Here is a 24233-nt window from a genome sequence, read left to right on the forward strand (position 1 = left end):
TTTTTTTTTGCTGGTTTATATTGAGGGCTAATGTTAATATTCAGTTAGAGAATTTTTATACATTTTTTTTTAATTTTGAGGATTTTTCTCTCTCTCTCTGGTTCTTTTCAAATATTGAATTTCCATTTGAACTGTGTTTAAAATTGTATATAAAATAAAAAAAAACCAAAATAAACTTATGGGTCTAGCCCTAAATTACACAAAAATGAAAAAAAAAAAAAAATCACTCATATGAATTGCTCCATAGTTCTTTTCTTACTTGCTTCACCCATTATGAGTGAACATGTTGCTGAGTCATAACATCAGTGGTATAACCATCCATTATGTACAAAAAGGCATGTGAGAAGCTCATTAAAGTGATCCATTGTCTTCCTTTCAACACATATTTCAACAAGATTGCAAGGAAATTTCTGAAAAGACAATTCAATTTCACACCATTTCAACTGCTTAAATAAAACTTTGACTGTTACCCAAAGATATTATCTGTATACAGTGGACCAATTACAGTAAAAAGTGGCCTGCGCAGTGCAAGTGTGTCTTTTGAGTGCGTGCCGGGCCATTTTTTACCGCATCTAGGAAAAAGGGACTTTTTTTTAAAGGGCCAGAAAATGGACGTGCGCTAAAATTGAAACCAGCGCACATCCATTTTCGGCCTGAGACTTTACCACCCACTCAATGGCCTAGCAGTAAGGGCTCACATACTAAATGCGCGGTGGCCAGTCGGTGCAAGCCAACTGCCGATTAACGCCAGAAACGCCATATGCAGTAGGAAATAAAAAAATAATAATTTGTCTCAATGTTATGGGCGTGCGCCAAATCCGAAATTACTGCCAGGGGCCACACTAGCCTAGCGATAGTCTTGTTTTGGCATGCGCGTGGAGCCTACTGCGCCTTTGTAAAAGGGCCCGTCAAGACCACAAGGAGCTGCAGTGGGATTTGAACTTAGCTCCCCCAGGCCCCATTGCTCAAAGCTCAGCCACTAAAGTGAACAGTGCCCACCCCATACCACGAAACAGGGCTGAAACCTAGCCCTCCAATGTAAAGAGATAACGGCATTCGCATTATATGCACGCTATGAGACTGAAAGTAAGGGGGGGAGGAACATGCCTGGCAAATACACATAAGAGTGGAGGAGTGGCCTAGTGGTTAGAGCACCGGTCTTGCAATCCAGAGGTGGCTGGTTCAAATCCCACTGCTGCTCCATGTGATCTTGGGCAAGTCACTTAACCCTCCAGTGCCTCAGGTACAAACTTAGATTGTGAGCTCTCCTGGGACAGAGAAATACCCAGAGTACCTGAATGTATCTCACCTTGAGCTACTACTGAAAAAGGTGTGAGCAAAATCTAAATCAATAAATAATAGTTTTAGATTCTGTTGCTACTATTTGAGATTCTACATGGAATGTTGCTACTATTTGAAATTCTGTTGCTACTGTTTGAGATTCTACATGGAATGTTGCTATTCCACTAGCAACATTCCATGTAGAAGCCTGCCCTTGCAGATCAGCAACGCGGCCGCGCAGGCTTCTGTTTCTGTGAGTCTGACATCCTGCGTGACGTCAGACTCACAGAAACAGAAGCCTGCGCGGCCGCGTTGCTGATCTGCAAGGGCAGGCTTCTACATGGAATGTTGCTAGTGGAGAAGTAGCCTAGTGGTTAGTGCAGTGGAACATAGAATGTTGCTACTAGTGGAGATTCTGTTGCTACTATTTGAGATTCTACATGGACTGTTGCTATAGTGGAGGAGTGGCCTAGTGGTTAGAGCACCAGTCTTGTAATCCAGAGGTGGCCAGTTTAAATCCCACTGCTGCTCCTTGTGATCTTGGGCAAGTCACTTAACCCTCCATTGCCTCAGGTACAAACTTAGATTGTGAGCCCTCCTGGGACAGAGAAATATCCAGAGTACCTGAATGTAACTCACCTTGAGCTACTGCTGAAAAAGGTGTGAGCAAAATCTAAATTAATAATAAGAGTTTCACAGTAAGTGTAGCTCTTGTGCACATAAGCCAGGCAAACCTGAGTGCACCTTGCAGTACTACTTTTTAACCTGCAGTAAGCACATGTTAGTGCTTACTGCAACTTAGTAAAAGGGCCCCATAATGTATGTTAAATTGATTTAATGCACACTAGCCTATGAATTAATGCGCATTGCTGATCAGTGCACGTTAAAAACTCCTGACATGCATTAAAACATAGAAAAACACAGAAACACAGAATCATGACGGCAGATAAGAGCCAAATGGCCCATCCACTCTGCCCTTCCTCAGTAACCACTAGCTCCTCCTTTTTCTAAGGGATCCCATATGCCTTTCCCAATTCCGACACAGTCCTAGTTTCCACGAACTCCACCGGGAGGCCATTCGACGCATCCCCCACCCTTTCTGTGCAATGGCATTTTCTCAGATTCCTCCTAAGCCTATTTCCTCTTAACTTCATCCTACGCCTTCTCATTCCAGAGTTTACCTTCATTTGAAAAAAGGCTCACCTCCTGTACATTAACGCCACTTGAGGTAAGCATCTCTATCATATCCCCTCTCTCCCACCTCTCTTCCGGTGTATACTTGTTGAGGTCCATAAGCCTGTCCCTATACGTTTTATGACAGAGACCGTTTAAAAATTTGGTAGCTGCCCTCTGGACCGACTTCATCCTGTTTATATCTTTCCGTAGGTGCGGTCTCCAGAACTGCACACAACACTCCAAATGAGGCCTCACCAGAGATTTATACAAGGGCATTATCACCTCTTTTCTCCTGCTGGACATCCTTCTCCTTATTTTATTTTTTTTGTTACATTTGTACCCCGCGCTTTCCCACTCAAGGCAGGGTCAATGCGGCTTACATGGGGCAATGGAGGGTTAAGTGACTTGCCCAGAGTCACAAGGAGCTGCCTGTGCCTGAAGTGGGAATCAAACTCAGTTCCTCAGGACCAAAGTCCACCACCCTAATCACTAGGCCACTCCTCCACTGTTGCTACTATTTGAGATTCCATGTAGAAGTCGGCCCTTGCAGACCACCAATGTGGCCACGCAGGCTTCTACATGGAATGTTGCTAGTGGAATAGCAGCATTCCATGTAGAATCTCCAATAGTATCTATTTTATTTTTGTTACATTTGTACCCTGTGCTTTCCCACTCATGGCAGGCTCAATGCGACTTACATGGGGCAATGGAGGGTTAAGTGACTTGCCCAGAGTCACAAGGAGCTGCCTGTGCCTGAAGTGGGAATCAAACTCAGTTCCTCAGTTCCCCAGGACCAAAGTCCACCACCCTAACCACTAGGCCACTCCTCCACTCTGACTTTGGCTATTGCCTTTTCTACCTGCTTGGCCATCTTAAGGTGTTCGGACACAATCACCCCCAAGTCCCGTTCTTCTTTCGTACAAAAAAGTACTTTACCGCTATACTGTACCGTTCCCTTGGATTACTGTAACTCAAGTACATGACCCTACATTTCTCAGCATTAAATCTTAGTTGCCAATTTTCAGATCATTCTTCAAACTAAAAAAAAATGTTTTAAATTGTATGTGTGTGTGGTGGGGGGGGGGGGGGTAGCTGAAATTAACTGAAAATGTTTGCTTTGCATACAGGTTCTATCACTAGAGTGCTGAATGTCTATAAAAAATGATAAAGCAATTGATGAAATTGGTTGCACAACCTTCAAAAACAAACATTTTAGGATCCCAGCACGTAGCCAGTTAAGGTGGTTCAGCTTTTGCTATTTTGATCAATTATTTGCCTAATGGTTATTTTCACAGTTTATTAGAGAAACTGTTCTTTCACAGAGTGAATTTCCAGGTTATACGAAATATTTTATCAGGGAAAATAAGTCCACTGCAAGATCTTTCCACTTTAAAAGGAATAACAGTACTTTTCCAGTTAAGAAAGTTTTTTGTTGTTGTTCCATAAACACTCTTAGAATTGTGGCCTGTTTTTGTTTTTTTTAATAAATTGTGTTGCAGACTTTTTAAGCAGATTGTAAGAGAGTAAAAACCGTTCCAACATCCGGAAAGCCATGCACAGAGAAGCATTTTGTGTGTATTGTCAGGTAGCCAACCGGCTAAGCACAACACTGCCGTCTCTTTTGCATTTCATGAACCTGTATAAAACGTGGCGGGTGGCCGGTAGCATCGCACATTAAAACAATCTGTTCTATTCACCCCCTTCAGTGAGCCAGAGCCACAGAACAAAACAGAATGTAACTTGGACAAATAATTCTTTATATATCGTCATGCCCATTGCAGGGAAAACCTTGTTCTCTTAGATTCTGCAGTGTCTGAACTTTGTCCTCATAGAACGTTTGCAAATTCATATGAAGTCAGCCAAGATATATAACATAAAGTGAAATGCATGACTGGCGTTTGGAATCTGGACCTTTAAAAGTCCCAGGGATGGAGGGAACAGCAGAGGGGTAAGTTACTGGGCTACATGTTAATGGTAACCATTACTAAGCCATGTGCTAAATTTGCACTCCAAGATATAAGACCAGTGGCAGTAGACACATTTAGCTTTCTGGTTGCTTTTCTGTGGCATAAGACTGGTCTAACCTGAATACATCTCTATATAAAGTATTAAGGAAGAGGCTTTTTGTAAAGGGTGTTAAGCCCTAACATGTGCTTAGCATCCAGGAAAAAGCTTACTACAAAATGTTTTAAACAGTTCTGTGGTAATATCCCCTTTTCCACATGCTAACCACACATTATTTACTGAGTCATGGGTGGAGAATGGGTATGGAAGTGTTAACCAGCGGGTGCATTCGAATTAGTGTGTGCTAAGGGCCAGATTCTACATATGGCACCTGGAAAATCTGCGCAGACATTACCTAAGCGTATTCTATAAGATTTAGGCGCAGTACATAGAATACGCTTAGTTAATAACCCAGTGCCTAAAACTATGCACCTCCATTTACACCAACAAAAACATGGCGTAAATCCCTGCGTGTAGATTTATGAGGACTGGGTCACATTCTATAACTACGTAAGTAAATTTGGGAACACCCACAAAATGCCCATTTCCCCGACCATAGTTACATCTCTTGAACAGCATGCTTTAGAATTTAGATACAGTTCATTACAGAATACGCTTAGCGAGTTATGCGTGTAAATTCTAATTATTGCCAATTAGTGCTCATTATTGCTTTGTTAAGTGCTGTTAAAAGTGCTGATTGGCTTGTTAAGCCAATTAAGTTACGCATTTTGGCACGGAACGCTAGGCTCAATATATAGAATCTGGAAATAACTGGCTATTTAACACTGAGTTAACCATAGGAGGTGTAATTTTTTCAAGTCCTGCAAACTGAAGGACAAATTAGCACTGAACCTGCAAAAGTTAAAAAAAAAAATGAAAAAAACCTATTGTACTGCTGTGCTAAAAGCAGGCTTAGCATGAGGGAAAGACCCACGTTAAAACAAGCTAAGCCCCGGTTTTAATGTATTTTAGTAAAAGGGTCCCTACATTTGCTACAGATCTAAGTTGGTCACTGTGTGTGTCATGCTGGAAAAATCCAGTTTACTGTGGCTTATATGTTTAAGTACAATAGGTATTGTTCTGTTTCTGGAGGGCTCACAATAAAAGTAATGAGTTAAACTGGGATTTAAACCTTGGGCCCTTGGTTTTAAGTCCAACTGCATTATTCACTAGGCTATTCCTCAGACTTGCTTCCTCGTTAAGAATTCCCATAACACCTGAAGCTGTCATAGAGCCTGGTATCCCCTTTCAGTGTCACTTTCAGGGGAGAAGGAGGGGGACAGCAACCACTGGGGGATTAAGGAGGTGTCATGCCTTAATCTCTCCAGTGGCCAGCTGCTCAATCAGATTGAAACAGATCTGACTTAGGACATCCTTCTTCTCAGGACTTGGACATTTCTTCCCATTCGGTAATCGCTGTTGACTGTCCTGATTTTAGGCTCTCCCTAGGCCTGCCCAAAACACACCTACAACATGCCCCCTTGCTATTTGGACATACTGCAGTGTTGGGTGTCCCTTTTCTGCCTTTGCAAAATGGGGAGTTGGATATTTCAAGCACATGGACATTCATTTGGTCATTTTGAGACGTCCATATGTTTCAAAAATAAGCACCATACTTTATGAGTACGGGCTCCAAAATATTTCCAAGATAGACCCCAAGGGAGGATTGTGATGCAGTGGCGTAGCCAGGGATTTTTTTTCTTTAGGTTGGGCCTGAGGTTAGCATGTGTGGGGACCAGGCAGTGCAGATGTTGAAGCTGACTCCAGTTTTTCTCTCACTGGTCCATGCCACTGCTGCTGAACGGGTAGGCCTGATTGTAAAGCAGTGGGGCAACGGCCCACCCTGGTCCACCTATACTTATGCCACTGTTGTGGTCCCTGCTACATTGTCAATACAGAGAGTAAAATAGTTGGTACTGCTTAACTTCATTTCGTTAGGAACTATCCAAAGCTATGTTAAAGCAGGAACAAAAATTCACGTATGCTGAAAAGTCAGATGGAATCAATCAGTTTCGGAAACAGTAGACCTTGATTTTGTTCTTAGTTTGTCATTGGCCATATTGGTACTAGCTGAGGTGAAGGGGGTACAATCCAAAGCTATGTTAAAGCAGGCACAAAAATTCACGTATGCTGAAAAGTCAGACGGAATCAATCAGTTTCGGAAACAGACCTTGATTTTGCTCTTAGTTTGTCACTGGCCATATTGGTACTAGCTGAGGTGAAGGGGGTGTGTCAGCCTCACCTGTGAACCATGAGAAAAGATGCAGAAGAATGACACTGCTCATTCTAGCTGCAAGCTGAACCCAGGACCCTGGCAAACAGTACCTTTGTTGATTCGGGCTTGCTCAAAGCAAATGGATGTGCCCTCTCATCACTCACGCTCTCCATCAGCACTGATTAGGGGAGTTTGAACAAGTGTGAGAATTAATTAAACTGATAAGGGAAGGATGTTGTAGAAGACAGCCTCTGATAAGGCATTATTCCTTTTGTGCTAGTTCCAAGGGATGCCGCCAGCGATTTCTTTGCAATAGGTGTATTTTTATCTCCAGTTTTTATTGACCTTCACACCTCCATCCATTAGACTTCATAATCTATAAACCTGAAAGGGGGGAGCTTTTCCGAAACAAGATAAGTCTGCTTTATTACTGTGGAGTTCTTGTGTACTGAATGCATGTTTGCAATTTATTTTAGTTATTGCATTTGTACCCCACATTTTCCCACCTATTTGCAGGCTCAATGTGGCTTACAAGCACCTGTTATAGCATCGCCATTCCAGGAGATAGATACAATTGGTGTTACAAAAAAGATTCTGGATGAAGAAAAAAGGTCTAAGCAAAGTTATAGAAAGATAAATGTCGGAATAGGGTGAAGTGGTGAGGTGTTGTAATTCGCTATGGGTTCCCGTTGTAGGCCTTGTTGAAGAAATAGGTTTTCAAAGATTTACGAAAGGTAGTTATGTCGTTAATCGTTTTCAAGTCAGTTGGTAGTGCATTCCATATCTGTGTACTCATGTAGGAGAAGCTGGTCGCGTGTGATAGCTTGTACTTTAGTCCTTTGCAGTTGGGGAAGTGCAGATTAAGGAATTTGCAGGCTGATCTTTTAGCATTTCTGGGAGGGAGGTCTACGAGGTTTAGCATGTAGCTCGGGGCTTCTCCATGGATGATTTTATGAACCATCGTGCAGATCTTGAACGCGATACGTTCTTTGAGTGGGAGCCAATGAAGTTTTTTTCATAGAGGTTTCGCACTTTCATATTTTGTTTTGTCAGGCAGAACTGACTCTTTGGTGGGCCATAGGCAGATAAACATATTGAGCCCTATGAAACATTTAGGGCCAGATGCACTAAACTTAACGAGCCAGCAACGTGGTTTTTAAACTGGCTCTAGCCAGTTTAGTGCGCAAGTAGTAAACCGGGACATGAACAAAAGGGTTCTCCGAGCCATTTTCCTGTCACGGTAGCAGCTAACGAAAACGGAATGCAAATGAGCTAATTACTATTATAATGTGAATGCGATGCACTACCGTTTCTGACCCCATGCACCATGTAAAACCTAACGGGAGGTCTGCACCTCTCGTTGGGGCTGCTGTGAGCGGGACCCATGCAGAGGAGAATGCCCATTGCAAAAATCGGAAGAAACAAAATGTCCAAATGCTCGTCAGGGATGTCCTTCACTCAAAAAAAAAAAAAAAAAAAGACATCCCTGACGAACACTTGGATGGTTTTTTTCTTCAGATTTTGTGATGGGCGTCCTTCTCTTGGACGTGTTTTTCTTACGTGCCTGCAAACCGCCGGAGAGAATCGGGGATCGGGACGTACAAGGACATCCAAATCAAAACTACTTGGACGTCCCTTTTGATTATGCCCCTCCAGGTCTCTCTCAGCCAGTCACAGTGCGTTTAGCTGTCACTGGTGTCAGCTATATGCGCTGTGATTGGCTGAGAGAGACCTGGAGGGACATAATCGAAAGGGATGTCCAAATAGTTTTGATTTGGACGTCCTCGCAAGTCCCGATCCCTGATTCTCTCTGGCGTGGTCATTTCGGGCACGTAAGAAAAATTCGTGCAAGAGAAGGATGCCCATCACAAAATCTGAAGGGAAAAACGTCCAAAAGTGCTCGTCAGGGACGTCCTTTTTTCTTTGAGTGAAGAACGTGTATGAAGCCATCTTTGGCATGCGCAGAGCAGCCAGCATAATGGCTGCTCTGCATATGCTCAGCTGGCCAACTGTCTTCCCCTCCTTAGGAAGGAAATCGCGTGCAAATGAGCTAACAGTGAGCAGCTCATTTGCATGCGATTTCCTTCATGCATGCCCGTTTTTTATTGATTCGCTAAGGGATTAGTAAGGGAAGGGCTGTTTCCGTGGAGTTAGTGCATCTGGCTGTTAGTTTTTCTTCAGTGGTGTGGCTGTGGCTGAACTTGTTGCATGGACGCTTCAAACCTTCTCTCAACTCCAAAGCACAGGTTCGCTTTGCCACTAGCTGTTGGTGCAGTGAGTAGACTTCCTTGACCAATGCCTTCACAGAAGGTTTCTCGGTTTCCTGGGTTTGAATTGACAGGAGGAGTGAACATTTTCTGACTTTGCAGTGACAGGAATGGAGTAGTTCACAGAGATGGAGATGGATGGGCCCCGACCTGATCCCAAAGGAGCCCAAAGTCAGTCAGGATACCCACAACAAATAGATATATACAGTGGAGAGAGTAGATGCATGTCTATCTCTACTACTACTACTCATTTCTATAGTGTTATTAGATGTATACAGTACCAGTGTAGTATATTAACTATGAAAATGTAACTAGTTACTATACTTAAGTAAAGGTTTTGTTACTTTTACTTGTAAAGAAGTACAGGATAACATTTGTTATTTTTACTTTAACTGAAGTAATAATTTCACCAATCTTTACTACTTTTACTCAGTTACATCTGATGCTTGCAGTTAAACGTAAAAAGTAAAAGCAGAATGGAGATGTAAATGACGATTCCTCAGTAAACCAAATGAAACAGCAAAACCGGAAACAGGATTTTGCTATTGCAAGCCATGTCACGCAAACAGTGGATCATCTTATCTTCAATTTTGCTGTTCAGTGAATATAACCTATAACAGTGGAGTTGCCTGTGTTTGTTGAACTGGTTAGTGGCTTCCAGTCAAACAGAACAGTGATGAGTTTGGGTCACTTTAAAGTGGAGTTGAAGCTGGTTGCCATTCTTGGAGAACAGACATATGTATCTACCACAACAGACTGCTAGTCATCTCATTGGAAATTTTACACTGGAATAACTGACCACTGGATTGATAAGAGTCTTTAGGGAGGAAGTCTGCTTGTCTGGCCTTAAGATTGAAGGGTTCCCACACATTTGAGGTTCTTGCATCAATTCTCAAAGATATTCAAACAGAGTTTGCCATCAGATGAAAAATTGTTAGAACAACAACAGAATATGATTCCAACTTTGTGAAAGCCTTCTTTGCAATTGGACAGCATGATGATGATAATGAAGACAACAGATGCAGATGCAAGTCATGAATTAGACAGCACTACCTCTAATGCAGATGATAATGACAATAATAATGATAAAGTACTATTTGTTATTTGGAAGTCAAGTGTTTCAGAGATTCCCTTAATCATAACCTGAAGACCCAATCAGAAGACATCAGTAATACTGCATCCTGGCCTGATTTGAAAGAATATTTTTATCAGGCTGAACAATTCCTGCTAGTGCAGTTGTTGAACCTTTTCAGCTGTGCTGGATTAATGACTCACAAGCACACTTGCAAGAGTGACATCATTTTCAAAAATTTAGTTTTACTAAAAGCAAAGTGGATCAGTGGCGTTCCTACCCTCGACAGCACCCGGGGCGGATCGCCGATGCGCCCCCCCCCCGGGTGCAGCATGCTCCCCCGTGAAATGACACCCCCCCCAGTGCACGCCGCTGGGGGGGGGGTGCCACAGCGCATGCCTGTCTGCTCCCAGTTTGCTACGCTTGCTAAATTCTCTCATTCACTGCAGCTCCCTCCCTCTGCCCCGGAACAGGAAGTAACCTGTTCCAGGGCAGAAGGAGGGAGCTCAGTGAACGAGAGAATTTAGCGAGCGTAGCGAACTGGGAGGAGACAGGCGCGCACTGCGGCACCCCCCCCAGCGGCGTGCACCCGGGGCGGGCCGCCCCCACTGCCCCCCCCCTTGGTACGCCACTGAAGTGGATTGACTTGTAGAGCAATAAAGTTGTTGTAATAAAAACATTAACAATAGTTGCATTCGTTATAGTTGCAGTACTTTTACTTTTTACTCAAGAAATATTATGCAATAACTTTTTTACTTTCACTAAAGTGAACTTTTTTAATGTACTCTTCACTATATGTTTTACTTTTAGGACTTAAGTATTAAAATATACATTTATGTTTACTTTAGTACTTTGATCTAGTACTTTGAACACTGCATAGTGCTGTGTAGTAAACATGTATGAGACAGTCCTGATCGACAGAGTTGCAATCTATTCAAGACAGACCAACAGAACAAATGAGGGATTAGGGAATTACTTAATGTGGGAATGATTAAAACAGACATGGGCACTGAAAAGGTGACTAGGAGTTAGAAGAGGGGAGGGGTGTAGGGAGAGATAAGAGTGGACAGATACTGAGGAGCTACAGAATGTACTTCTAAGTCAATAAGAGGAGTTTGAACTGTATGCAGAAATGGATAGTCAAGTGACTTGAGAAGAGGGATAATTTGAGTGTAGCGACCCTGGCGGAATATAAATCATGCAGCAGAATTTTGGAACAGATTGAAGGGGAGAGAGATGGTTTAGTGGGAGACCTGTGAGAAGCAGGTTGCAGTAAACTAAGTGTGAGGTAATAAGAGAGTGTTTTGGTTGTGTGTCCAGAAAGGAAGGGACGGATTTTGGTAATGTTATAAAGAAAGAAACAACAAGTTTTAGCAGTCTGTTGGATATGTGTAGAGAAAGAGAAAGGAGTCAAAGAAGAACCCAAGGTTACAAGCTGATGAGACAAGGCGGATGAAAGTATTATTCACAGAAATAGAGAATGGGGGAAGAGGAGAGGTGGGTTTAGGGGGAAAGATAAGAAGCTCAGTCTTGACCATGTTCAGTGTCAGATGGCAGTGACACATCCAAGGAGCTATGTCAGAGAAGCAGGCTGAGAATTGGGCCTGGATTTCTGCTGAAATCTCTGTATGGAGAGGTAGATCTGGGAGTCATCAGCATAAAAATGAAACTGAAAACTAAGGGAGGAGATCAGAGCACCAAGGAAATGAATATAGATAGAGAAAAGAAGAGGTTCCATGATAGAGCCCTCAAGTACGCTAACCGATAGTGGGATAGCAGTGGAGGAGGATCCACCAGAGCATATACCAAAAGTGCAGATAAGAAGAAAACCAAGACAGAACAGAGTACCAAAATCCAAGTGAGGGCAGCATTTCAAGGAGTAGGTGGTAATCAACTGTGTCAAAAGCAGCAGATAGATCAAGAAGGATGAGGATAGAATAGAGACTCTTTGATCTGGCAAGGAACAGTTCTCTGCAGACTTTAGCAAGGGCTGTTTCTGTTGAAGGTAGAGGGTGAAAGCCAGATTGTAGTGAATCAACAGCAGCTTGAGATGAAAGAAAGTCAAGACAATGGAAGTGAACAGCGTGTTCAAGTAGCTTGGATAAGAAAGGGAGGAGGGAGATAGGGTGATATTGGAAGGGCAGGTAGGGTCCAATGAAAGTTTTTTTTTAGGAGTGGTGTAACCACAGTGTTTTGAAGACATTAGGAACAGTTGCAGTGGAAAGTGGAAAAATTGAGAATATTAGAAGGGATAATAGTAGGAGAGATAGTGCTGAGTAGATAGGTAGGAATGGGTTCAGAGGAACAGGTAATGAGTTTGGAGAAGGAAAGAAGATGTACAGTGATTATAGAAAAGGTGGCAGTGGTTGAAGAAAGTTTGATAGACTAAGTAGAGAAAGGAGAGATGGAGGTGACTTGGATGAGAACTCAAGGTCAATCTTGTAAACCTTGTCATGGAAGTACTCAGTCATATTCTGGGGAGAAAGTGAAGGGGGGGGGGGGCGTTGGAGGTGAAGGCACTTTGATGAGAGACTTCCGTACGGCAAAGAGATGGCAAGGGTTGGAACCTAGAGGGATTGCGTTTGGCAAGTGAAAGTGCAGGGCAGCAAGAATTTGAAATTAATTTTAGCCAAAGGAATTCAGCAGATTGGGTGCAGGAAAATAGGTAGTGGATCCTGGAGGTCAACCAAGGCTGGGGTTTAGTATGCCTTACAGAACAGGGAATGGGAGGAGTGAGACTGTCCAGAGCACAGGAAAGAACAGTATTATAGGCAGAAACAGCCTCATTGAAAGGTTTGGATAATGTAATGAAAGGCTTGGATAATGTAATGGTTGAGAAGAGAGATGTAACAGTGGTGGAGATAATGCAAGGGTCAATGGCCTGAAGATTCCTAAATGTATTGTTGAAGGTTGGATGAGGCTGGGGGAGCAGGATGATTAAGTGTGACTGTTACCAGATGATGGTCAGAGGGGAAGAACTGAGGTGGAGAAATTGGGGAGAATGTGGTGAATATCTGATTCATATTCACTCTAGACATCTTGAAAACCGGACTGGCTAAGGCTTCTTCAGGACTGAGTTTATAATCACTAGGATCCTGATAGGAGGACACCAAGCAGGAACTTCAAAATGCCAGGTGATGGTGACAGAGCTAGGAGGATTGGAGGCAGCCAAAACAATGATCAATGGAGAAAGAATTGGACTCTCTGGCGAGTCTGCTGACTCAATTAGACTTAGTCGATTGGATTAGTGCCATGAGCCTTTCTAAAACTGTATTAAATCCAGCACTATAACCCAGAAGAAACATTTTATAGAGTCATGTTACCCTTTGCCTAAAGGAAAGAAAGTTTCCCTCCAGATGTGCAACCTCTAGTATTTTATTCCAGAGTTCAGCAACCACTGGCTTAGTTCATCAGGCCCTGTGCATTTGTAGATTAAATACACAAAGTAAAAAAAAAAAAAGTAGTCTTACTTCCTTGGGTTTCAGCTGAACTCTACTGACCCGTCTCTCTCTAGGAGATCAATGCAAAAAGCATACTGCAGATTGCACGCCAACATTACTTTCCAAACAATGAAGAAAGGAGTTAAACATGACTGTTAACTCTTGTGGACAACAAATCCATATTAATGAGGCCTTTAAGTACTCTGCTGCAAATCATGGTAGGTAACACTGAGTTCTGATGTGGGAAATTTTTCTGAAAAGTCTGGGCCAGTGTGGAAAGGTTGGTTGAAGTGTCTAGTGGTACTCCATCCCAACCTGTCTGCCCCTGGTAGCTTTTGGCATGGTCCTTGGTATCTGGTGACCCCCTCCATCCCCCATCCTCTCCCACTGCAATTAAAAATAAAAATCCCCAATGGTCTAGTGACCTCTTCCTCTCCTCCAGACCCAAGCCCCCTTTCCCCAACTTAAAAAATATTTGCCCTGGTATCTAGCGGCACCCTAATCCCGCCCCTACACACATACCTTATGCAGAGGCAAGAGTTATGCTCACTCATTCCTGCCTCCGGAGCCACCATCTTGAAAAAATGGTAGCCCCTGGCCTCATGCGGTGCATCCTGGGACACACCAGGTGAGGTCAGTCTGCCATATAAGAGAATTCTCCCTTATATGGCAGACTGACCCTGCCTGGTGCATCCCAGGATGCATTGTGCAGGGCTGGGGGCCACCATTTTTCAGGATGGTGGCACCAGAGGCAAGACCAAGTAGGTATTGCTTCTGCTTTTAGTTAAGGTACACATCAGGGTATAGGGGAACCATTAGAAACCAGGGAACATTTATTTAGGTTATGGGGAACGAGGAGAGAAGGGGACCACTAGACCACCAGGGATTTTTATTTTTTGTTTCAATATTTTTTGTTTCAAGGGCAGGGGCTTGGGTTGGGGAAGGGAGGGGGCCACTACACACTAGAGACTGTGCTGAAAGCTACCAGGGGCAGGCAGGTTGGGATAGGGGTACTGCTAGACTCCTCAACCAACCTTTCCATGCTATCCCAGACGAGCGGAAAATTTCCCGCATTGTCCATGCTTCAAGTATTCTGGTAGCATGGAGATAAAACCTTTCAAAGAGATATCCGCATCTGGCGGAGGATTGGTGTGATTGCATTGGGGGTGTGGTGGTGGAGGCAGGTGGGCGCAGTCCGGCTCTGGTCCACCCAGCGTGGTCTATACCGTCACAGGGGGCTCCGACTGTGGGCATCTATCTGTTCCTCCGGGCCGCTGTCTTCTTCTACACTGCGGGTCTCCCCCCGACGTTGGCCCGCCGCTCGATCACTGGTCGTTGGACGTTGCGGCGGCACTGTTGGGACCTCCTGGAGAGTACGTCTCATCATCTCCTGCTGTCTTGCCGATTCCAGCTGATGAAAGCGGCCTGATTTGACTGCCTACTGTTAGTCGGCTTCAACTTTTCAATCAGCTGTCTATCGTTGAAGATGTCAGTGAGTGAGTGGGTCGTTGCACCAGTTGTCATGGGAGCTAGAGTGGACGGATAAAGGAGCGGATTTCAACTCCATTTCCACCAAGCACGGTCAACTTGGTCTGTCCGGACGATTTACATCTCTTCCAGCCAAAAAGGTTCAGACTACTTCAAGGATTCAACATACAACTTAAAGTCCTTCCTAACAAAACATCCATGGACCATTTTAGACTCTCTAACCCTTTCCCTATTTTCTTCTAGCCCTGTTTCTTCTATCCTATCTTATCTAATTTAATTGTAATCGTATAACCACTGGTCTGGCGTTAGCCTTATCGGTACATTGTAAGACACTTTGAGCCTTTGTCATTTTTGTTAGGATGGAGTTTCTATGCAGGGCTGGAGTTAGGGGTTGCAAACAGGGCAACAGCCCTGGGAGGTATAAGGGGCCGCAACCCTGCCAAAAACTGATGAGGACACAGCTTGCCAGTAGGTTTCAGTGTCCCCTTTCACATTTCTGCCTTTGCCCTCATTATCTTTAACACACTGACCCTGTTTCTATGTAAGGATCTGTAGTAATCTAGTTTGTTCAGTTTTCCCCCAAAGGTATATTGATATTTTAGGGTCAACTGCAATATTGGCAGTGCTGCCTTTTCTTAAGTAAGCTCCTTTTGTGAATTCTGGGAATCAGTGCTTTTATGGTGTAGCAGATTTGCTCTAGATCCTAAGGCGGTCTTTTACTAAGGCACACTCACATTTTTTGGCGCACGCTAAACGTTAGAGATGCCAATGCATTCCTATGGGCGTCTCTAATGTTTAGCGCGACTGCAATTTTAGCGCGTGTTAAAAACATGAGCGCGCCTTAGTAAAAGATGCCCTAAGTGGTTTTTGTAGGGTTTTGGATTGCTTCACAATATGCCTGGTACTGGAGAGGGTTTATGTTGCTGTTACTGATATTACACCACAAAGAGTTTTATTCTTGTTTGGTGAGTTCTACAGAGAAATGTACTAGTTCTGTTTGTACCCATCGTCGGGTGGAGTGGGGGCTTCTGTGAATGCAGAATATGTTTACATTTAACATTGTGATGGTCAGATGTGCAGGGTCTGGGTCAATTACAGTCCTTGGAAACATAATTTAACTGTTGGAGTATTTGCTAAGTATAGCCAGGGATCGCAGGGCTCTCCTTTTTTTAATATTATAAGCTGCATTCATTTTTCTGGCCAATGTTCTGAGCACAGGTGCCAACTCTGGGGGGTGCTTGAGCACCCCCAGTATAGGACAAACTCCTTTATTGTGACCAGGGAACATTCATTTGTGTTGAGTCCCATGATTCTGAATGAGGCACCCTTTCCCCCTCCCCTCCCCCCACCTCATTCCCTGATTAGAGCTCTGAGGGGGGCCTCTGTTGGATGCCATGGTAGCAAGGGGGGGTACCACCCTATCCCTCACCTCAGGTAAAGATTGCCTTGAGCCACCCCTGTCTGTAACAGAATTGGACATGCTAAGGAGAGATCCGACAGGTCAGTTAGAAGTCATGGAACCGGATGAGCTGCCTATGGGATTTTATATGCGCATTGACCTGAACTGGATGAATCTGAACTAGGCAGACTGGATGGGTCATTTTTGCCCTCATCTACTGTCGTTTACTAGGTTACTCACCACCTCTGTCATTTTATCTCAGTCCAGACTTGTTAGAACAATGGATGTATGTTCATAAGTTAAAACTTAACACAGAAAAAAACACAAAGTTTTGTGTTTTAATTCTAGAGCAGATCAAATTTCAAAGATGATTCCCATCAATACGGTTGATTTTTTACTCTCTCCTATTATTAAGATCTTAGGGGTTCAAATTGATTGTTCTACCTCTCTGGAGGCACAAGTTAATGCTTTAGTAAAGAAAGGTTTTTCTTAATGAGGAAGCTGCGCACCAATATGAATGGCTAATATATGAGCTGGGTTTTTTTGTTATCTCTTGATTATTGTAATTTCATTTATTTAGGTTGCAGAAAGGGGCCACTGAAGAAACTTCAGACTGTACAAAATACAGCCATAAGACTAATTTTTATTTTATCTAAATTTAATAGTGTTTCTTCTTATATTAGGCTTCATTGGCTGTCCACTGAGGCAAGAGTTTTATTCAAACTAGCTTGTTTTCTCTTTAAAACATTACAAGGGCAGATTCCTGGTTATTTGTTGGCTCATTTTTGTTTTACCGCTTCTTCTAGAATTAGGAGATGTGATTCTGATAACTTTTTTCACTTTTCCTTCACTTAGGGGTAAGAGGAGAGTACCACATTTTGATAAATCTTCGTCTGTTCAAGCAGCTTGATTATGGAAAGATATTGCCGTATGTTTGGAAGAAAAAAAAAGCTATTTAAGAAATAGGTATTATAGGTAGGTCTTGTTAATTGAATTCACTATTGTCATTCCCAGAGGTGGTTTCTTTTTTCTTCTTCTGATGTTTATAACCCCTTTAGAACTGAAAGGTAGTAGCAGGATATAAGCCCAGATGTAATGTAATGTCTTTTCATCAGTGTCCGTTTTGTTTCGTATGGAATTAGCACGCATTATTTGCCAAATAGGGTGTGCTATTTCTGAAGCAAAATGGAACAAAACTATTTTTGTTTCAAAACAAAACAATACTCAGCTGTTTCACTGTTTTTCTTTTTAAATTTCATTTCAAAGCAAATGCATCTGCCTAGCAGAAATGAAATCATGTTTTGATGACTAGATTTACCACATGAAAAAAATCTTGTATTTTCACTATGCATCTGATTTTTCTTTTTGCATTTGGGGGATAAGAGAGCAGGGCAAGATGGATCTGTGATCTCCTTTCAACCCGGTCAACAAGAGAACATCCCTGGCCATAAAATGAGCGCTGACCACCCTCAATAACTGTAATATCCCCTGCAGGGCTTTTTATTTCCACCGACTTTTCACTTTCACTGATTGTTTAACCTGTGGAAAAAGGTCAATGCCACAGATCCACCATTACCATATAAATGCACCAGGCGCTATTTTCAAAGGGTTCATGCCATGGGAGAAATTCTTTGAAAAGAAAGCCCATTCAGTTAAACTGATTAACATGTGCATGAGCAAAAATTTGAAAACGGAACCTGTTTTGTGTGCCCAGGGAAATGAAATTGCAAACGCATTACAGATGCAGCAGAGAGACACCGAACAATCCCAGAGCAAAGAGTGGGGAGTTTGGAGCCAAACGACTCAATCTGAGGCACTTCGCCACCCAATGAGAGTTCTTAAAGCCCTACAAGGTCATTGCTTTTCTGTAGCAGTGGATTCCACTTACCGCATGTCACCTTCCTCTACTCCTGTTCTTCCAACAAAGTCCTGTTTCTTGAAAAGAGTTAAGCTAGTGTTGTCTTTTGACATGGTCAGATTGTGTGATTGGAATATAATGTTCCTCCGCCTTAGGTTATGCCGCCATCTAGTGGACTCTCCTGTAAGGCTAGCAGCAAAGACCATGGCAGATGTACCACAAGTAACTGAAGAAGGGGGAGGGGACACACAACTCACATTTTAAAACAGACAGTTTAGGATGGGGACTTTCTTTTGACAAACGTGAACATATTAGAAATTGATGAGATTGAGTTCTGTAAAAAAAAAAAAAAATTAAAAATGGTGGATAGAACTGTGACTATGAAGAGAAGTGTAGTATGTGGTCTCATTGTAAGTCTTAAAAAGGGTATATTGTGTTTAAACCATTTCTTAGTTTTGTCCCTGTGAGTGAAACGTGGCCATGTCAGGTAATTGTCTAATAAACCACTTCTGTTCTTATGGTTTTTGATCTGCTTTATTTGTTTGTTGGTTATAAAGGACGTGGGATGAGGGATAGAGGAAGGTTAAGTTGATAAGGTTTTCTTCATTTATAAAGTCCAGGTGCATCTCCATTCTTTTTATGTACAATGTCCTTTAAAAAAATTGGCAATACCCACAACATTTTATGAAGCTTCTAGCGCTCCTCCATGTTTGGACACTGCCATGTATAAGGGCAAAGAGAAATTCTTACAGTTAGAGCACAATATTCAAAGTGATTAACGGGACAGGAAAACCTCCTGCCTGGTTAAATCACTTGTGTCTTCCTATCCAATGATATTCAGTGGCATTAAACTGAACAGGGCCACTGAATATCAGCAGTAACTGCCCCTGAACTGTCCAGCTAGTGCCAGGGTAGTCTGTGGGCAGAGCTTGGGCAGAGCTGAAATTCAGATCACTAACTGGTTAAGTAGGTAGATAAAATTAGGAGAGCAAAAAGGCTGTCTTAACTTTAGCTGCTGAGCTAACCGGGCACCAGTCTAAATATTAGTCTATGCCCAGTTAACCTCTGGGTAGCAGCATGAGGGATTTCTGGGGCCCCCTTCCTCACCCTGATCTCCTCTCCCCAGAAGATAGGTAGAGCCCCTGACCAGGCCACCACCCCCTGTATGCCCACGTGCCTACCTTTGATATCCCTGGTGGTCTAGAGGGTCTTAAGGGCAGATGCAATGCCCACTCACTCCAGTCCATTGTGATTCTGGCCTCAAAATGACCACTGCAAACACTAATTGCAGTTAAGACTGAAGCTGGAGCCACAATTGGCATTGCTCCTGCCCTTGGGATCCCCCTAGAACTGGTGGGGGGATGTATTTGTCTTTGGAGCAGAGGAAGGGGGTCAGGATTGGGATGGGGAGGGAAGGGAAGGGGGACTCAGAGGGGATGAGGACACCCGCTTCCCCTTATGCAAGTCCTGGCTGAATATCATCCGGGATCCACATAAGATCCAGTGGCCAGCGCATGCCGGCATGGCCTCAGATACAGATACATAGTCCAGCACTGAATATCAAAACTTAATTCTGCGTGCAGTAGTCAGCATTTACAAAACCTGACTGTTAACCTCAATACTAGCAGAAAAGTTTTTAAAATACACGTCAAGCACACATTTACATCTTCACAGCAGGTGCAAAGTTGTGTGTGAGAACTTGTATACTACCAGGGATAATTCTGGGATCCTATTTCAGAAAGGTGCATAGATGTCTATGCTATCTTTATAAAACAGAAATACAACAGGTGTGTGTTGGAAATTTTGACATAAGTGCCCTGTTGTAAAATTATACCCATCGATGTATTAGATCTCTATTCATATAACATCTAATGTGGTGCGTTCATGTTAGATGGAGGAAAAGCCTCAACTACAGATAGACACTCCTTTGTTGATTAGTTGTTCAACCTAAGGGCGCTCCATCCAATCATCACCAGCTAAAAAACCTCCTTAATTCTAAGTATGTGATCCTGAGTGCACTTAATTCTACTGATTAATAGTGTTGTGTGGATCACTTATCTCTCCAGCTGTTCAGTCTTCTTGTCTCCTTCCACGGCCTGACTTCGGCCCGAGTTTCGACTCCTGCACCAGGGTCCATGGTGCCCTTCGACTGTTGTCTGTAAGAGAGCAGATTAATCTTACCACATAGATTCTCAAAATTCGATCTCTCCCTTAGTAACAGATCTCGCCTCACATTCAGTGCTGGCTTTTCCTTGTTTCTAAAGTTATCAATATGGTGGCGGCTTTTTAAATCCTGATGTCAGACGCTCATAGTTTTGTCACTCCCATTTATTGAGAGTCCGGCCAATCGGTCAGTAACATTATCAGGGAACACACTCTGACGCGAATGACGTCGTACAGAGATAGGGAAGATAGGGAAGCCCGTGTTACACCAATTAAATACGAAGAGGGAGGAAGAAATGTTAAAATCATTGACCCAGCGGTGGCAACTAAAAAATAATTGTGTAAAACAAGTTTACAGCCGAATGTTACTACATGTCATCAGAAAATTTGGTTCCACTCGATCCTGGTGTTCAAGCCGTTAGGATGTAGTGACCTTAGGCGATAAATCCATCTCTGTTCTTGTTGTAATAACAAAAGTTTCTTGTCCCCACCTTGGATCCTCCATCTGAATTGTTGTAGTACTACACATTTCAGAGATGTAAATGAATGGTTCGTTTCAACACAGTGTGCTGCTAATGGTGCAGTTGTCTTTTTGGTGTGGATGTTGCTTTTATGTTCTACTAGTAAAAAAAGGCCCGTTTCTGACACAAATGAAACGGGCGCTCGCAAGGTTTTCCTTGGAGTGTGTATGTTTCAGAGAGTGTATGTGAGAGTGACTGTGTGTATGTGTGTGAGAGAGAGAGAGAGAGAGAGAGAGAGAGTGAGTCTGGGTGCGAGTGTGTCTGTGTGAGAGAGAGTGTGTGTGTGAGAATGAGAGTGTGTGCAAGTGCGTATGTGAGACACAGTATGAGAGAGAGTGTGTGTGTTTCACACAGATACAGTGTGCGCGAGAGAGAGTGTGTGTGACACAGACTCTCTGTGAGACTGAGTGTATGAGACCAAGAGAGTGTGTGAGAGTGAGAGAGAGAGAAAGACATTGACTGTAAGAGAGAGAGAGTGTGTGTGTGTGTGATAGAGATCCCTCCCTCCCTCCCTCTCTCTGGTGTCTGAGCGTTACTATGCAGGACGCTGAGCTCTGGCTGTGCTTCAAGGAACTGACCAATCCTATTTAGTAGAATGCACCTCCAACATTCTGAAGCCTAGAAACCTCGTGTGGTTGGTCACTTCTGCTTGTGACGAACCCGGAAGTACGTGATGTCAATTCAGGAGATGGATACAGAGAGCAGGAATGCCTCAGCCATGCAGTCAGCTTCAGAATGTTGGAGGTGCGTTTTATTATATAGGATAAGTCTAGTGGCTAATTTCCTGGATGTTTGTCCAACATACAGTTTATAACATGGGCAAACAATCCCATAAACCCGACTGTTAACCTCAATACTAGTAGAAAAGTTTAAGGGAAAATGTGGGATACAAATGCAACAAATAAATAAATAAACAACCCATTCTGATGTGCATGAGGTGTTGTGCTGTAGAGTGTAAATATTTTTAGATTGCGGATCAGTGAATTCTCTCGTGTTTATCATCATACTGCACATTCCACAATTCCCACAACTCTTGTGTCCTTCTATGGGGACTTTATCATATACCAGCTTTCTCAAGGTGGCCGGTGCCAAAATCTCTTTCAAATTACGACCCCTAGTGAACGCCATCCTTAGTTTCATCTCGGCGAACCCCGGTAAGGTTTGTATGACGTGCCAGTTCTTTCTTATTACGTCAGACAGACGTGGGGCCATGGTGGAGTAGTGTATGACACAGGTTAAGATCTCCTCTTCATCATCTCTTTCCAAGTGCCTGGGCAGTAACAGATATTCACGGTTGTTAAATCTCGCTCGCTTCCCAAGATAATTTCTTTGAAATTTTTTTAATGAGACATATTGCAGTCATGAGTTTTCTAATACATACTTAAGGATATTTCTGTATGCAAGTGTTTTTGGCTAGCCGTGGTAGAATTACATGTCAATAATTTATTGGGTTAAAAAGAGGGGCTTAGATTTATTTGAGCTGCATTTTTCACTGGCGTTTAGAGATATTGGATATATAGTTATCCATGATTGTGAGTGATTTTCAAACATCTAGCACCAGTGAAAAATATTTTCATAATCATGCCTTTATTGGTCAATGGATTTGAGCAGATTATAATAGGCAAAATAGAAGTTGTGTTGTTAGGTTCATTTCCATTTCTCGCTTCTCATAACCTCCAGTAGTGGAGCTCTCTGGAAATTTTAGTGTGACCTGAATACTACAAATTGTTGATTTTAAATGGTTTGTAATTAGTAATTTTGTGGTTGAAGTTAAAGGAACTGGAACAAATTTTCACAGTGATGTGGCTTGGCACAAGCCCTCTCCCGAGGCCCAGCTCCTTTTCTGTATATTTTGACATGAAAAAGAATTGTTAAAAACAGATGTGGTTAAATGGGCTTTGCAGCTTGGACACCTGGTTTCAGTCTTAAGTTGATAGATTGCTTACTAGCAAAAGAATTAGCACATGCAGACATGGAGGCCACACATTCTCCAATCCTTTGGTTGTTTTTCCCCTAGCTCGGGTTTTTAAATTCTGTTTCACTGACCCCACAGGCTACAGAAGACACAGAATCTTTATACACAAACGAGTCATTGGTGAGATTTCATCTGTTGTATTGTGTTAAGAGGCTGTTCTCTTCAGAAAGATTAAAAAAAAAATAAAGAAAAAAGTGAAGGTAGACAAAATGGTTCACGGTTTGCACCAAAAGCTCTATAAAATGAGATATAAGGACCTAAATCTGGGCATCCCAAAGGACAGGGACAAGAAGAGATATGAGAGAGTCAATTAAAATTCAGCATAAACCAGAGACTAGATTATGAAATTTATAGGGGGCAATTCTATAAATAGATGCTAACAGTTACATGCCGATTCTATACATAACTGGTTAAAATATTAGCATATTTATTTATTTATTTATTTATTTATTTATTGCATTTGTATCCCACATTTTCCCACCTATTTGCAGGCTCAATGTGGCTTACCGTCATGGCATTCGTCATTCCAGAGTAGAAGATACAATTAATAATTACATAAGAACATGAGTAGCATAATGGGATAAAGCATTAGGTATAACGAGATCAAAAATGTAATAACAGTAAAAGCAGTAATGCGCTGAGGTTCAAATGATGGATCATTGTGGTATGTTCTATTGAACAGATAGGTCTTCAGTGATCTCCGAAAGTTAATGATTAAGTCGCTCATTTTTTATATATACATATAGGGGTCCTTTTACCAAGCTGTGGTAAATAGGGCCCTGCAGTAGTGGTGGGGCCATTTTCCCCATGCGCCAGGGCCCTTTTTACCCCTGCAGGTAAAAAGCCCCTAAAAATAAAATGACCATGTGGTAAGATTACTCTTGCCGCATGGCCATGTGGCAGACAGTACTTACTGTCACCCATTGAGGTGGTAGTAAGGGCTCCCATAGTAAGCCTGTGGCAACCGGGCAACGTGCAATGCTGCCCCATTACCACCAGGTTAGCGCCACAGTAAAAATAGCAAAAATATTTTCTGACGCACTGGAAATGGCATGCGCTCAAGGCGGAACTACCGCCAGTGGCTGCATTGTGCCAGCGGTAGTTCCAGGTTGCCTCGCGGCAAGCCTGTCGCCATGCAGCAAACCCTTTTGTAAAAGGGTCCCATAATTTACATAGCATGCATTTGTAAGGTGAGTATTCACAAAGGCAGAGTCAGGGCAGGATTCCCATGTATGGAAGTAATTTATAGAATGCTATAAGTTACATATATATCTCCTGCATTTAGGTGGGAGTACATTCCTTGATCTGCACTTCCCCAGTTGCAAAGGAATGAAATACAAACTAATGCATGCGTCAAACTTCACCTACCTGAGC

The 24233-nt window shown here is 42.8% G+C and overlaps 1 protein-coding gene across 1 annotated transcript in view; it reads right to left on the reverse strand.

The window, feature by feature from the left end:
* The window catches only part of NTN1 (netrin 1), a 334581-nt gene extending 316287 nt beyond the window's left edge, over positions 1-18294 (reverse strand). Inside the window, exon 1 of the mRNA XM_030208106.1 lies at positions 18231-18294. The gene's annotated coding sequence lies outside the window, so the exon portion shown is untranslated. The remainder of the gene's footprint in view (positions 1-18230) is intronic.
* Positions 18295-24233: the final 5939 nt, after the last annotated feature.

This window comes from Microcaecilia unicolor, chromosome 6 (assembly GCF_901765095.1).
Source record: "Microcaecilia unicolor chromosome 6, aMicUni1.1, whole genome shotgun sequence".
NCBI classification, from domain to species: domain Eukaryota; kingdom Metazoa; phylum Chordata; class Amphibia; order Gymnophiona; family Siphonopidae; genus Microcaecilia; species Microcaecilia unicolor.